The 14,903-nt window shown below is 56.0% G+C and overlaps 1 protein-coding gene across 1 annotated transcript in view; it reads left to right on the forward strand.

Moving 5' to 3' along the window:
• The first annotated feature begins 8,388 nt into the window (after nucleotides 1-8,388).
• Nucleotides 8,389-14,903, forward strand: part of CNTN2 (contactin 2) — a 32,201-nt gene continuing 25,686 nt past the window's right edge. The window contains exon 1 of the mRNA XM_081825089.1: nucleotides 8,389-8,529. The gene's annotated coding sequence lies outside the window, so the exon portion shown is untranslated. The remainder of the gene's footprint in view (nucleotides 8,530-14,903) is intronic.

Genomic DNA, 14,903 nt, shown 5'->3' on the forward strand with positions numbered 1-14,903 from the left:
GAGTCAGCTGCGCCCCAACATGGGCTCCTCCACCCCCATCCGGAACCGCAGAGGAATGGATGCCCCACTCATCAGTTCATTTAACAAGCATATAGTGCACACTGGACGCTCTGCCGAAAGCGCAAAGCTAGGAGATCCAGGGTGGAAACAGCCACCCGGGACAGATCCGGGAGAGGTGTGCCCACAAAGGGACAGCGCCGCCGAGGGCCTAAGAGGGAGTCGGTGACCACTGGGCCAATTTTTGAGAGCACGGAGGACTTGGGCAGGTATACCCAAGGGAGAAAGATGACTGTTCCAAACCAGGAACAGCATGAAGAGGGTGAAATGAGAGAGTCTAGCGCCTTCCAGAAAGGGCAGGTAGGTCAGCATGGCAGGAGTGAGCTGGGTGAGGCAAGGCTAGAGACAAGGGCAGAGCTAAAGAGGGGGCAGACCCGATGATCTCCTGTGTCATAGGACGGAGCCCGTCACCAACCTGGAGGCAGGAGAAGCTGAGGAATTTTTAGCAGGAGAGTGACAGGCTCTGATTTGCATTTTAGAGAGCTCACTCTGGCTGCAGTCTGGAGGGGGGCTAGGAGGCTAAGACTAGAAATGAAGGTTGGCGAGGTGGTCAGAATTCAGATGAAGCCCGTGAGGGTCGGAGCCAAGACTGTGGGGCACGCATAGGAGAGGCTCTGAGGGGCATGAGCTGCAGGGCTGAGTGGTCGGCAGGACACGGGGGTGGAGGGGAGGATGGGAAGGTCTGGAGGGTGCCATTCATGGGGGCAGGGAACCCAAGAGGAGCAGCAGGTAGATGGCGGAGGTGTATCAGCCAGGGTTCTCCGGAGAAACAGAACAGGTAGGATATGTGTATGTGTGTGTCTAGTACACGGGTGTCCTATATATGAGTGTGTATACATAGACAGACGCATAGATGTGATTCATTTCAAGGAATTGACTTATCCAATTGTGGGGGCTGGCTCTGTCTTCCATAGCCGAGCAGGAAGGCTGGAAACTCAGGCAAGTGCTGAAGCTGTAGTTTGAGGGCAGAATTTCTTCTTCCTCAGGAAAACCTCAGTTGCGCTTTTAAGACCCTTCAACTGATTGGATGAGGCCCACCCCAATTATGGAGGGTAATCTATTTTTTTAAATAATATTTTCTTTTTTTAAAAAAAAGATTTTATTTATTTATTTGAGAGAGGGAGAGAGAGTGCAAGTGGGGGGAGGGGCAGAGGGAGAGGGAGAAGCAGACTCCCCGCTGAGCAGGGAGCCTGACATGGGGCTCCATCCCAGGACCCGGAGATCATGACCTGAGCGAAGGCAGATGCTTAACCAACTGAGCCACCCAGGTGCTCTGAGGGTAATCTCTTTAAAGTCAACTGATCGTAGATGTTAACCAGATCTACAAAATACCTTCACAGCAATCCCTAGATCAGTGTTTGATTAAATTACTATAGCCTAGCCAAGTTGACACGTGAAACTGACCATCAAGGGGAATGAGGTAGGGGGTTGGGATGTGAGAGGCCCACAGGCATTCAAGTGAAGACTTCCGGCTGGCCAGTGCAGGTTGAAGCCCCAAGGATCCTTCTACGTGCTCATCACCTCTCCTCTGCCCATGCCTGACTAGCTGGCCTCCCTGCCTCCAGGTCTGCATCTGCTCTGTGCATTCTACCCTCCCCACCACCCCAAAGTGGACTTCCAAAGTACATGTCTCAGCCTGCCTCTTGCTTGCTCAGACCCCTCCAGTAGCTCCCGACTGCTCTTGGATAAAGCCCCTTAGGGCTCATGAGGCTCTTCATGGACTGGACTGGCCTACCCCTCCAGCCTCCTTCCTTCCTTGAAACTTCAAGTGCAGACGTGATGACTACTCGCTCTCTAAGCTCTCCACATTCTGCAGCTGCCTTTGCACAAGCTCTTAGGGCTTCCTGGAGCCCCACCCGCCCCTACCTCCTCCCAGCCCATGCCGCCTCTACCTGGTGAGTTCAGAGACTTCCTTCAGGACTCAAGTTAAATATTTTCTCTGTTTCTGATCCTCACTAGGCCAAGGCAGCTACGCCTCCATGATATTTTGTGCAAACTTGGGTGACAGCTCTTACTGGATTGTGTTTTGATTATTTGTACATATCATCCCACCATTATACCGTGAGCCTCTCAAGAGGATGCATCATATCTTATTGTCCTCCGTATCCCCAGCATTTGGTATAGTGCTCAATACAAAGGTACTCAATATTTGCTTGTTAAGTGGATGGATGGATGATGGATGGATGGATGGATGGATGGGAAGACGGATGGATGGATGGATGCATGGATGGATGGATGGATGAATGGATATAATTTTCTAATAATTTCTGGCTATCACAGTGGAATGCTTCCTTTGTTCCAGGCACTGTACTAGGAGCTTTAAGTTCTGAATCAATCCAGGTTCTTGGTTGCAGGCAACGGTTGCAGACTTTGGCCATCATAAGCAGAAAAGAACTTCAACTATCACGTGGATCACAGAATCAATGGCTAAAGAAGACGACTCAGAAATGGGCAGAAACCGAGGGAGACTAGCCATCAGAGACTCACTGAGGTCACATCTCAGGAACAGCCCGATCAGGACACCATCGTTGGCATCGCCCACACTGGACACTTCCTATGAGGGTGCCAGAACCTTCCACCGCCCCCTCTCCTGCTGTCCAACACATGTACACGTCACTTCATCTGATCCACACAACCCTTTAAGGCAGACAGTCTCGCCTCCATTTTACAGATGAGAAAACTGAGGCTTAGAGAAGCCTAAGGTCACACGACAAATCAGTAGAGTAGGTGGAACTGAAATCAATATTTGTCTGACTCCAAAGCCCATTGGCTTCCACTCTGCTGTGCACGGTCTCCTTCCAGGGGGCACAAGTCACTGGTCTTACGTAAACACAGCTCCCTGGGGAGCACACCAGCACACCACAGCCGCAAAATTCTAATGTACCATCTTTTGCATAACTATAGATTTGGGTTATGTTTTTGGCCCTAACAAATTATGGTGGGGAACATAAAGATAGCAAAGTCAGTACAAGTAGGCTGAACAATTAGAGGGAGAGTCTGTGCGCTGACATGGGTTGACTGAAGCTGCTTTTAAGAGGTTAGGCATCAGATATCCAGGGATCCTGGAAAACTGGGGTCTGGTCTGAGACTCTGGGAGGCCTGTAGAGCCTGGTCGAGGGCCCCCAGTGTCCTCACCTGCCCCAGCTCCCATGTTCCATGGCTGCCCATTAGCCACCCTAGGCAGGCGTCATAAACCATACTCAGTGGCCACTTCTCTGCAGCCCAGCCCATGTCCAAAGTCACAGCTGCCCCCAACCAGGGACAGTTTGGTCTTGCCAGGACCAAAAGATGCCCCACCAGGTGTGTCCTTCTCAGACCCCGATGCCCCAGAGGACTTGAGGGCAGAGCTCCAGGCAGGGATCCCAAGCACCCAATCCTAGTCCTGGCTCCACCTCCCCCGCTCTGTGACCTTGGCTCAGTCATCTGACCTCTCTGTGCTTCACCCTCCCCATGACTCAGTCTCTCTCCACTGCCCCTGCCCCCACCCCGCCCCCCACATTGGCCATATTGTTCCATTAAAAAAAAGAACTCAGGGTTCCTTGAGCTCTTTGGAGGGACCACATAAATGCAGGGCATTATTAGCATCATTACTATTAAATATTAATAAGGACATTAGCATTGTCTATTATAAGCCTGAAAAAGAAGCTCCAAGAGCCCTGGGTCGAAATGGCTAAAAGAGTAATTAGGCCCCTCCAGGCCACAGACCCCTTCTGGCCCTCAAGCAAAATTAGGAAGGCAAGTGTAGATAGACTAGTGAGCTTTCCCTTCCAGCTCCACCTGCTCAGTTCCACTGGGCTCCTCCCGGCCTCATGCAAATCACGTTCTTTCCAATCCCCAACACCCCCCTGCCAGGAATGCACTCCTCACTTCCTCTGTCTACCCAGGCCCCATCCCAGAGGCACACACCCCCATCTACCAAACCCTTCACCCCTCCCAGCACCCTCTCTCCCCCACATCTGAATTTCTGGCAGTTATTCTGCACTCCCAGCCTACAAGTATTTACTGAGCCTGCACCAGGCACCGTGCTCAGCAGGAGGGTGGGGGGGCGAATGGAGACATTCAGGAGATAAGCCCTACCTTTAGATACCACACAATTGAGGGAACAATGATCAGTATTTTGCATGGTTCTTGGCAACACAAAAAGCACTTTTAAAAAGTCATTGTGTTTAGGGGCACCTGGGTGACTCAGTCAGTTAAGCCGCCAACTCTTGATTTCGGCTCTGGTCATGATCTTGGGGTCCTGGGATTGAGCCCTGCATCAGGCTCTGAGCTCAGCTAGGAGTAGGTCTGAGGATTTTTCTCCCCCTCCTCCCCCCCGCCAATAAATAAATAAATCTTTCAAAAAAAATCATTGTGGGGGCGCCTGGGTGGCTCAGTCGTTAAGCGACTGCCTTCGGCTCAGGTCATGATCCTGGGGTCCTGGGATGGAGCCCCGCATCGGGCTCCCTGCTCAGTGGGAAGCCTGCTTCTCCCTCTCCTTCTGCCCCTCTCCTCTGCTCGTGCTCTCTCTCTCTCTCAAAATAAATAAAATCTTTTAAAAAATTTAAAAATCATTGTGTTTAATCCACATGTCTTCACAACTATCCTAAGTAGGAATAGGATTATTCCCATTTTACTAATGAAGAAGTGGATTCTCAGAGCAATTAAGTATCCTTCAGCGATCTGCCCAGTGTCACCGGCTAAGAGTGACAGAGCTGAGACACAGTCCAGTTGTCTTGACTGCAAATCCAGAGCCACCCCAACCACTGCGGCAGAGAAAGACTCAGCCTCATAGGTGTACACCCTTGTGATTCAGGTGGGGAAGGTGAGTCCCCAAGAGGCCCAAAGGGAAGTACTGGCGTTTATTGAGCACCTACTATGGGCTTGGCACCATGCTAGATACTTCATGCGTGATTCAATGCTCACGTCAATTCAGGGAAATTTGAGTCTTGATCCCCATTTTTCCAGGTGAGGAACCTGGGGCTCGAGGTGGGAAGCGGCTTGCCGTGATCACAGGGCTCAAAGTCGCAGGACTGCTCGTCAAGCTGGTCTGGTTGCAGAGCTTTGTCCGAACTGCCTTGTCCCCCTCCCCCAAAGCTGGGTACAGTCAAGTCTGCTACCACTAACCGACTGCTTCCCGGAAAGTTACAGGCACATTGAAGACAGACCACAGCCTCTGGCTCTTGAACCGCCACTCCTATAGGCAGAGATGCTGCTCCATAAACACGTGGTCTCCCGGGAGCTCTAGGAAAGGATCCGAAGTCTGAAACCAGAGGTAAAGATGCCGGTGGCTGGAGAGGCCAAGTCAACCTAAGTGAGGTTTGGACTGATGAAGAAAGAGACCTGAAGACGATCAGTCCCCGCTTCCTCCCCATTTGTCCTTGGGGCTGGGCTCTGAGCCCGGCCTTCCTCGACCATTTAGAGATGCACTGGACTCCACTATTGATCTGGTGGAGCTGTAAAGCGAAGGAGCAGATGGTCTAGGAAGGGTTGGGTGGCCCTCAAGATGCCTTCTGGGGGCACCCCCTCCAGGGGCCACCACATGTTTACAGGCAAATTAGTGACTCATTTGATGAGCCACCTGATCGTCCTCGACTGGCCCTGCTCTGCGCCGTCTGGGGGCCTGTGGGGACTCGACTCGGGGATACGGTGCCCTACTCTGGGCTACACAGAGACATATTGATTAGCCACAGAGGGGAGAGGTGCCCCCTAAGTCAACCAGTGAGGATTCCGGGATCTGGCAGATGCTAAAAGAGAGGAAATTGTCCTGTCCCCAACTTTGACCCCTGCCCCCACCAGAAGGGCAGTCGCTGGTGACTGGAGGACACGGCATAGTGATTAAAGCACGGATGGGATGCTGGGAGCAGACCAGCAACCTCTGCTTCTCCGATTGTTCACTGTTTCCTTTGAGCAAGTTCCTTAACCTCTGCGGGCATCGTGCGTGAAATGAGAACAATGATAATGACACTTACCCTTCGGGGGGATAAGTCAGAAGAAGCACTCAGCACAGCTCCTGGCCCATTGGAGACACTTGAATTATTGTTAATAATGTATATAATGATTAATAATAATACTATGAAATACTTTTGTTATTACCAGACAAATTGACCCCACAGGCAAAACTCAGCCTGGACCCCCAAACGTCTACCCCATTCTCTCCTCAGGAGCAGGAGCACCTTAGAAGCTGGCAGTGAGAATCCCCAGGAACCCCCCAAATCCATCAGGACCAGGCTCAGCTGATGAAACAGGCAAGAAGATGAAACTTTGGGAATTGTCTCCCCCCATCTAGATCTCAGCTTCGTAAGTACTCTTGCTTGTAAGTACTCAGTAAGCGCTCTCGCTGTGGCTGCAAAGCCCCCTTGGGACGGGGCAGGCAGGTGGCAGAGGAATCAGAGAATCTGAGACTCAAGTCACCAGGCTGATCTGATCCGGAGGGAACTGTGTCCTTTCCAAGCACCCAGCCCTCACAGCAAGGGCAGCAGCTGTCCTAAAATAGAGTCACAAAGACAGCTGTCTCAATCGAAAGCAATCCTTGCAAGCATTTCCAGACCCTCGGCCCCTGAGTCAGCCCATCCCCTGGCCCATCAGCCCCGCAGCCACAGATGCACCATCTCTTCTCTTGGCAGCCGGTTTCTGCTTGGAGAGAACTTGAGGCCCTCCCTTCAGAGCCCGAGTTGACCTGCATGGCATCAGAGGGCAAGGCTCACCTCAGATGCTCAGGGCTGACATGCCGGCCCTAGGGAGACAGACAGACAGACAGACAGACAAGGACAGTGTGGGCAGAGGCAGGAAAGGGAAGGACATCCTGGAAGGGATGAACAGCACAAGTTCCCTGAGAAGCATCATCAGCACGATCAGATGTCTCTCCGTCAGGAACAAAGAAGACCCTGAGCTGGGAGAGCCCCTCGGAGCGGAGCAGAAGGGCGGGAGGGGAGAGCAGATGGGACCTGGGCAGGCATTCTGGACTCGGAGTCTGGGCAGCAGAACCTCCCCCCTTCCACGTCCTCTCCTTTTCCAGGACTTCTCACTCAACCCAGGTCTGCCCCGAGCCCCGGCGCCCGCCCCCCGCCCCCCAACTCCGGAAGCCACGGAGCTGCGTTCCAGGCCTGACAGGTCTGGCCATCTCAAACTCCGAGGCTGGCCTGGCCCAGCCAGCTATTTCAGCATCTGGACCTCTCTCTAGTCTTGCCGATGTGAGCTGGACAGCAGGTGGAGCAGAGGGGGGAGTGAGACGACAGCGACAGCCTGACAGGGCTGACTGCCGCTGCGAATGGCTGTACCTCCACCTCCGGGCCCCAGCCTGCCCGGGCGCAGCCCCCCACGTGATAGGAACAGAGCAGAAGAGGTGTGCCGCTGACCTGGATGAGCACCTAGCCTCTCAGCGCTGGCAGGAAGCTTGGCCGTCTTTAACCCCTTCACATTACCAGTGAGGCTCAGAGAGGGCAGGACACGTAGCCGAGCACACACAGCCAGTCCGTAGCAGCGCCCAGACTACCCTTCAGACATTCAGACCCTCGATCTAGTGACCTCTTCATGACCTTCACACCGCTGGTTGATTAAAAGTGGGCTTGGATCCATAAGTACTGATGTGGAAAGCTGTCCAAGATCTATTAGACAGTTTAAAAATATTTTGCCAATCATGCTGTAGTGTGCGATCCCATTTTCATAAAATAATACTAGTAACCCACATACTTACATACATGAAAATAATAAACCGGGGGCACATAAGTCAGATTTGTTAAGGGACTTTCACTATCTATTTTTAAATTTTCTCTAGTGTGTGGATATTTTGACAGAGCCCTGTTACTTTCATAAGCTAGGGGAACAATAAAGATGAACCTGTGGGGCGGGCAAAGGAGGGCCCCTCCATCCCACTTGCCCCGCACAGCAAGCTGGAGATTTCTGATCTGGACGCCTGCCTGTAGTAAGGGGACTTCAGGGGGAGGCGAGGAGTTTGCCTCCGTGGGTGTCCAGGGCTTGAGGAGCAAAAGCCACTTTCTGCTCGCTCGCCCCTTCGGCTCCGGGCTGGGCAGCGATAGGGGGCGGGGGCAGGCAGGCCAGACAGCGCCCATGCATTATGGAAGACGCGGGCGCCCTGGCTTGCTCCCTGGTCCTTAAATGACAGCAAATGAGGTAAAGCCAGAAGGGTGGGGACGGGAAGGGGGCGGGAGGGGGGGCAGAGGAAGCCATCTCCGGGGCCCCCGAGCGTTGGCTGAGGACCGGAGCCAGCCAGTGAGCGGAGCCTGGAAGAGGGAGGAGCACATCTTGATGCAGAGATGCTGCAGTGACTCTGGGCGGGCGCGCACACCAGGCGCCCTCGCCCGCCGCCGCCGCCGCCCCCGCCGCCCCCGCCGCCCCAGGAGCGCGGCCCGCGGCCGAGGGGAGCAGGGGAGGAGAGGAGGGCGGCCCCGGGGGCCAGCGGCCGGGCTGGCTCCGGCTCACCGCCTCGGGCAGCGTCCACCTGCCCCAGCCAACACCCTTCTTTCTCTCCAGGTAGGTGTCAACAGCTTTTGTCTCCCCCAACTCCGGGGGGGAGGGGAGGGGGGCTTCCCGGCGCTGCCCCGGCTCAGGGGCTCCCGCTCAGTTTCCTTGCAACTTGGGAGGGGGCAGGGGCAGAGCAGGAGCCCCGGCCCCGCAGCGGGGGCGGCCAGTCTGACTTCTCGCCCAGCCCCTGGGGGGCCGGCCACCGGACCGGAGGGCCCCTCCACCCTGTCTACGTGGGTGGCATCCTCAGGGGCCTGGCAGGCTGAGCCTGGCCGGGAAGCTGGACCCCAGTGGTGTCCAGGTGTCCAGGAATTCCAGCCGGTACGGACACTTGCCTACAGAGAGGGCAGGGGCCCCAGGGCCTGCCCGGCACCCAGGGCCGGGACCAGACGGTCCATGAGGCCAAGCCCCAGACTCTGGCCTGCACACCCCCCCCCCCCCGCCGCCCGCCACCTCCCCCAGGAGTCCCTGGGTGGAATTGAGCCTGACCATCCAGACCTGAGATGGCCTTGGGTCTACCTCTGTGGGGTGACCCCTTTGCAAAGTCTTGCTTCAGTTAGAAGCTGTGGAAGAGAGAGGGGGGGAGTGGAACTCAAGTTTGGGCAAAAGCTTGTCCAGGAGTGGGGACTTAGGGAGGAGAAACTGAGGCAAGTCACATCCCCAAGGGTGAGAAGCTGGGAAGCCAGGGCTGAAATTCCTTTTCTTCCCCACCCAACCTTGCCTTCTCCCCAGATCCCTCCCCTCCTCCTCACTGGTGGGAGGGAAGGATTGGCATCAAGTTTGCCTTTCCCTAGAGGAAAGGGGCCCGGGGAGAAGGGGGGAGGGCTCATCTTAGAGGGTCCAGAAAGAGAGAGTACCATCGGGCTTACATCACCCACCAGAAAGGTGGGGGAAGCAGCCTCAGCTGGTGTCCAGAGCTGAATCCTGTTGCTTTCCCCAGGAGGGATTCCCAGGTATGGGAAACAAGAAAGGGGGTGAGATGACACAGAGCCTGTGGAAGGGGACAGTCCAGGTGCTACATGGAGACAAAGTCAGGACCCTTCAGCCACAAAACACTGGGGGCTGAGCCTGTGTCCCGGGAGGAAAAGCTGTCAGTCAAGGTTGTCTGGAGGTTTGGGAATCCAGGCAGACCAGGAGAGGGTGGCCCGTGAGAAGGGCAGGTTCTCTGGCCCCCAAAGTACTTGCCCTTAACGTTCCCCCTTCTCCAACAATCAGCCTGTGACTGGTCAGACCCCATTGCCCTTCCTTTCAGCCTGACTCCCCCAGAACCCCCAGCCCCCTTCCCAGCCCGGGTAGCATCCTTTTCCCTCTGTTCAGAGGGGGGCAGAAGAAGAACAGCCCGAATAACCCAGTCCCTCAGGGGGCTCCCAAGATCTCCTTCTGGGCTGCAGCCTGGGGCTCCTCCCCTGACCCTCTGGCCAGAGAGATGCTCTGTCCACTTAGCCTCCCATTCACCCTCGGAGGAACCAGATGAGCCACTGGAGATCAAGGGCAGCAAAGAGTGGGCCACCTGTGGGAGAGGCTGATGGGACCCTGGCTCCTGAGGGTGGAGCAGGGCAATGGTACCCTGACTCCTGGCCTTGGGAGGAGGGACCTCTGCCCCCCACCCCCAGAGCCGGCAGCATCCAAGCCCCTCCCCAGGGTGCCTCACCAGTTAACCCCTTTCTAGCCAGGCTGCAAAACTACTCAAGCAAGGCTTTTGCCACAAGGTCAGAGTTATTCCTAATTTCCCATGGGATCTATCGGGAGTCCTCAGCCAGCAGAAGGGAGGTGGGAGACAGATGGGAAGGGGGCATCAAAGTCACGTAAGGTTCACCTGTCCTTCTGGTGCTCCCCAGCGGGAAGGGAAGCAGAGGCACCCAGGCGGACAGGTGCCTGGAGCTGGGTCCCCTGCTCTTTCAACTCTTACAACTCGTTCATCTTCTACTCCCCACCTGGCCAAGCTCTTCGCTCACACTGCCTTCCCTGGCCGAGTGTACCCCTCCAGCCTCAGGTCTCAACCTCCCTCCACACCATTGCCCTGCCAGATTTCACTCCTTATGCAACTCTCTTCCAGCACCTTCTCTGCCGGCAGCTTTTCAAATAGAGACACATGTAGGTTAGGCTTCTGTGTTCAATGGGATGGTTGTACATATTGTCTCTGACTGACCGAATTTAGTCCTCAGGAGCGAGTACGCAGAATGGGGTCTCCCCAGGGCACCCTCTCGGACCCTGAGGCCATGAGGGAAGCAATACATTTGGGGTGGGTGGGAGGATGTATGTGTCCTACCCCCGCCCCCACATCCTCAAGCCAAATGTTTGTGAGAAAGCATATCTCAAAGATGATCTCTAAACCTGACCGTGGGTGGTATTTGTGATCTAGGGAAGATTCCTAGGGCAGAACCAGGGGGCTGAGGAAGAGGTGGGCGATACACAGGGAAAGAAGAACCAGAGCAAAGAATATGCCAGTGGAACAGGAGGGATTGAAGTCAGACTGCTATAGACACCTCCTAGCCAGAAAGATGAGCCATGAGGAGGAGGGGCAATCTCCTCTCCAGGGACTATTCAGAGGGTTTGACGACTGGGGTCTGGTCCACAGCTAGACAGCCCTGACTGGAGGCAGATGTGGGGTGGACGGCCCTCTAAATTCCTTCCAGCGTCGGGTTATGTTCTTTCAAAAGGTAATGGGGTGACTCATAAGAAGATAGACCTCCTTTTCAGCCCCTTATGCAGGCCGGCCATCTCTCATTCTTCTGAACCACCCTAATCTAGACCAACCTCTCCCACTCACCTCACAGGGGGGTTTGCGAACCTGGAAAGTTCATGGGAGTTTCCGTGGACTCTGTGCCCTGATGTTAACCATCTTGGAGTAGAGAAGTCCTTTCTTTGGCTTAATGACTTCTCTTGGTGCAAAATGAGCCCATGTTTCCATGTTTACCCAAAGATGATGCAAAGGTGTGACGCTGTCACCCAAAACTGAGCGCCCCCTGCCCCAGGACACGTGCAGGCCCAGGCGCACCTCAGCACCCTTCTCATCTAACGAGCCCACCCCCACCCCGCAACCATCCAGATGAACCCGCTGGATCTCCTCAAGTCCTAGCCCACATCCTCTCAAAGTGTGCCGGCCTCCTAGACCAAGAGGCCCCCCATCCTGCGTTTGGCTGGAAGGCAGCCTTCCTGCAGTACCGCCCAAGAGACACAGTTAATCTGGGCCCCGGAGCAGAAACCAATCTGAGGGGAGGAGCAGGTCCAAATGCACCTCCACCAGGCTTGGCTCTGAACCAGCCTGCAGGAAACTGTCCAGGAATTGGGGGGAGTCTCCCCTCTGCAGAGATCATGGGACATAGGGAAATTGGTCCGCTGATTTCTTCCTAATATGGTTCTTTAGAACCAAGTTGAAACAATCGTCCTACTCCTGGCCTCTCAAAAAGGGATGGTCCTTCCAAAACCCTTGCTCAATCTGTCCCACTCCACACTAGCAGGGGAGTAGGGAAAATCTGGGTCTGGGTATGGCTTGCCCCTTACTACGAGCTCCTCCCAGGAGGATGCAAAGCTCTCCCTTCTTCCACTCCCCACTCTGAGGAGTCTCTCCAGGGAGAGAGCCAGGGCAGGAGAGTCAGAGACTCCAGGCTGCAGAGGAAGGGCCAGACTCCCCTGGTACTGAAAGCTCAGACAAATGCGGGAGCCTGGGGTCACAGCTCCCCCCAGAGGGCACAGCAGTGCCGTGGCTAGGGGCTCGGAACCAGCTGCTAGTACAAAGAACCTGCGGGGGGGAAAACTGGGGAGTGGGAAGGGAGGGAGCACATAGAGGGGGCTGGGGAGAGACCCAGCTGCACAGCTCCCCTGTCCCCACCCAGTCCCTGTCCCCCACTGGGGACTGAGGAGGTCCCCATCCCACCCAAATCTGTCCTGAGGACCTCCTCCAGTTCAGGGCACCAGCCTTTCCCACCGAGACCTTTCCACCACTACCCTCCTCCCCCAGCAGCTCCGTCCCTTCCTGGCCTGTGGCCCCACCAGGCCACCGCACACCCCTGTCCTTCCAGAGAGGTGTGGAGTGGTTCAGACGTTCCTGGAGGACGGTGATCCTATCCCGGGTGGCTGTTCCCTCCCTAGGCAGAGTGCCCCTCCCATCCTGGACCCTGCAGGCGGGAGGTGGGGGTGGTCAAGGAGCAGGACCTGCTGGGAGTGCCCATGTGCATGTCCTCACCAGGTGCCCTCCTGAACACACGCGCTCTGGGTGTGATTCTATGTGCTTGTGCCCTCGTCTCGGGCAGGCACAAGCACATAGTACCTGCCCGGGCCTGTTGCACGTGTGGGGCAGAGCGGAGGAAGGCGCCTGCCCAGGGAGACCGTGGGAATCCGTCAGCGTCCCACACGTTTGTGAGCGCCGCCCGAATGTCATGACCGTGTGGGAGTGAGTCTGCCTTGGTCTGTGTGTGTCCCTCGGCGTGCCGGGGCCCATGCTGGAGGTCCCGGGAGGGTTCTCAGCAGTAAGATCTGATCTTCTGAGTGCTCGCTATGGCCAGGCCTGCTGCTGACCTCCCCAGGGCCCCTTCTCATCCCCATTTTGCAGGTGGGGAAACTGAGGCTCGGAGAGGGTAGGTAATGAATGTAAGAGTTGGGTTATGCCAGTTAGTTGTATGCTAACTAGTAAGGGCCAGGCCGGTTGGCACAGAGCCCACTCTGTTAACCACTGTACTGCGCCGCAGGATGGAGGATGGTGGGTAGCCGACGGGCTCCCGCAGTACTTCTTGGCTTATAATAAGTCACTTAGTCTCTGCCCTCAACTGGGCTCCAAACTTCCCCTTATCCTACCAGCACCCATTTGAAAGTCGCCAAACCCCTCAATACTCAAATCTCCATTATCCAGGGGAAGGAGAGACAGAGTCAGGGCCAGGAGCTGGGTGTCCCAAGTGGTCGCATTCAGGCAGAGTGTATCTGTCATTCTCTAGCTGGTTCTGTGCAGGGGTCCTCAGCCCAGAAAACCCTGTCGCGTGCTGGAGTCTGGCTCACAGCTTTCCGTCCTGCAGCTGTCCCCCAGGCCCTTTGTTTCCTGCACCCAGCAATTCAGCCCACTTCCCCTGGTGCCCCCGAACCCCGAAGCAGCCCATTCCCTCCCGTGCTGCCGCCGCACAGGACCAGCCCCTGACGGTGCCAGCCTGCGTCCCTGCACCCGCCTGTGCCAGCCTGCGCCAGCCTGCACCCCTGCACCCCTGCACCGGGGCAGCTGGCCTGGGCCAGGCTTGGCTGGCTCCGGGCTCAGAAGGCCGGCTCGGGGCCTGGCATAGCTCCACTCCTGCCTTGCTCCCGACAAAAAGGCCTCCTCCCCCCTGGGCATTCTAGAATGTGTCATAGGGCAGATGGTATAGGGAAATGACTGGGCCACTTAGTGGGTCAGGAAGCTCTGCAAAGGCTGTGTGTTCATCACTCTCTCCCCAGGGCTTAGCACCACGCCTGCCACGTGGTAATACACGCTGGAAGGGAAAGGGATGTGGGGCAAACCTGGACGCCGGCTGCATCACCTTCAGGGAGGCAAGAAGCTCAAACTTTGACCCAGGTTCCGTGTGTGTGTGTGTGTGTGTGTGTGTGTGTGTGTGTGTGTGTATTCAAACAAGTCCTGGGCACACAGTGGAGTCAATGTACATCTGATTGGCCTGACTGGTCTCTAGTGCTCCCCAAAGGCAGCCCCAGGAGCTCCTCTATCCCAGCTCCTCCCCAGGCCATGTCCCTTCTGAGGCAGGTCTCAGTCCCCAGGGGGTGCCCAGGGCCCGTCAGCCCAAGGTGACTGATAAAAGTCTGGATTAAACTGAAGTGTAGAATGAGCAGTGGGATTGTGTTATTCATGATGTACGCCTGTGGTAAGAGCTAACAGGTAATTCTGACCACTGCGGTGAGAAGTACTCCAGGGTGAGTGGTCCTGCTGGCAGGTCACAGAGAAACAAGGCAGGAACTGGGTTGTCATGCCCTGTGCTGGGGACACACACTCACACACACACACACACCAGACATACACATAAACAGACACAGACCCACGCGTAGACACAGAGACCAAACCACACACATACGCAGGGACATCGAGACACAGCACACAGATGCGAAAAAACATCACACACTTGCATGTGCACACCCCCCACACACACACTCGCCAGCACTGCTCATGGGCAGCACCAGACTCCTGCCCCGGAGCCTCCAGCCCCAGCCCCAGCCCCAGCTCCCTCGGTCATCTGTTTCTGCTTTGCTCGGGCACACTCAGGATGAGCCCCGGAGCCCAGCCCAGGCTCCTCCCCGCGCGCGCACCCTGCCCCCTCCCTGAGCTCCCAGGAATGGCAGGCAGACAAAGGGCAGGAAGCAAACGATGATGGAGCACCTTCTCTGTGCCAGACCCCAGGACGCACCGCACCAGC

This window comes from Leptonychotes weddellii, chromosome 6 (assembly GCF_054177405.1).
Source record: "Leptonychotes weddellii isolate Sample4059 chromosome 6, ASM5417740v2, whole genome shotgun sequence".
Classification (NCBI taxonomy): domain Eukaryota; kingdom Metazoa; phylum Chordata; class Mammalia; order Carnivora; family Phocidae; genus Leptonychotes; species Leptonychotes weddellii.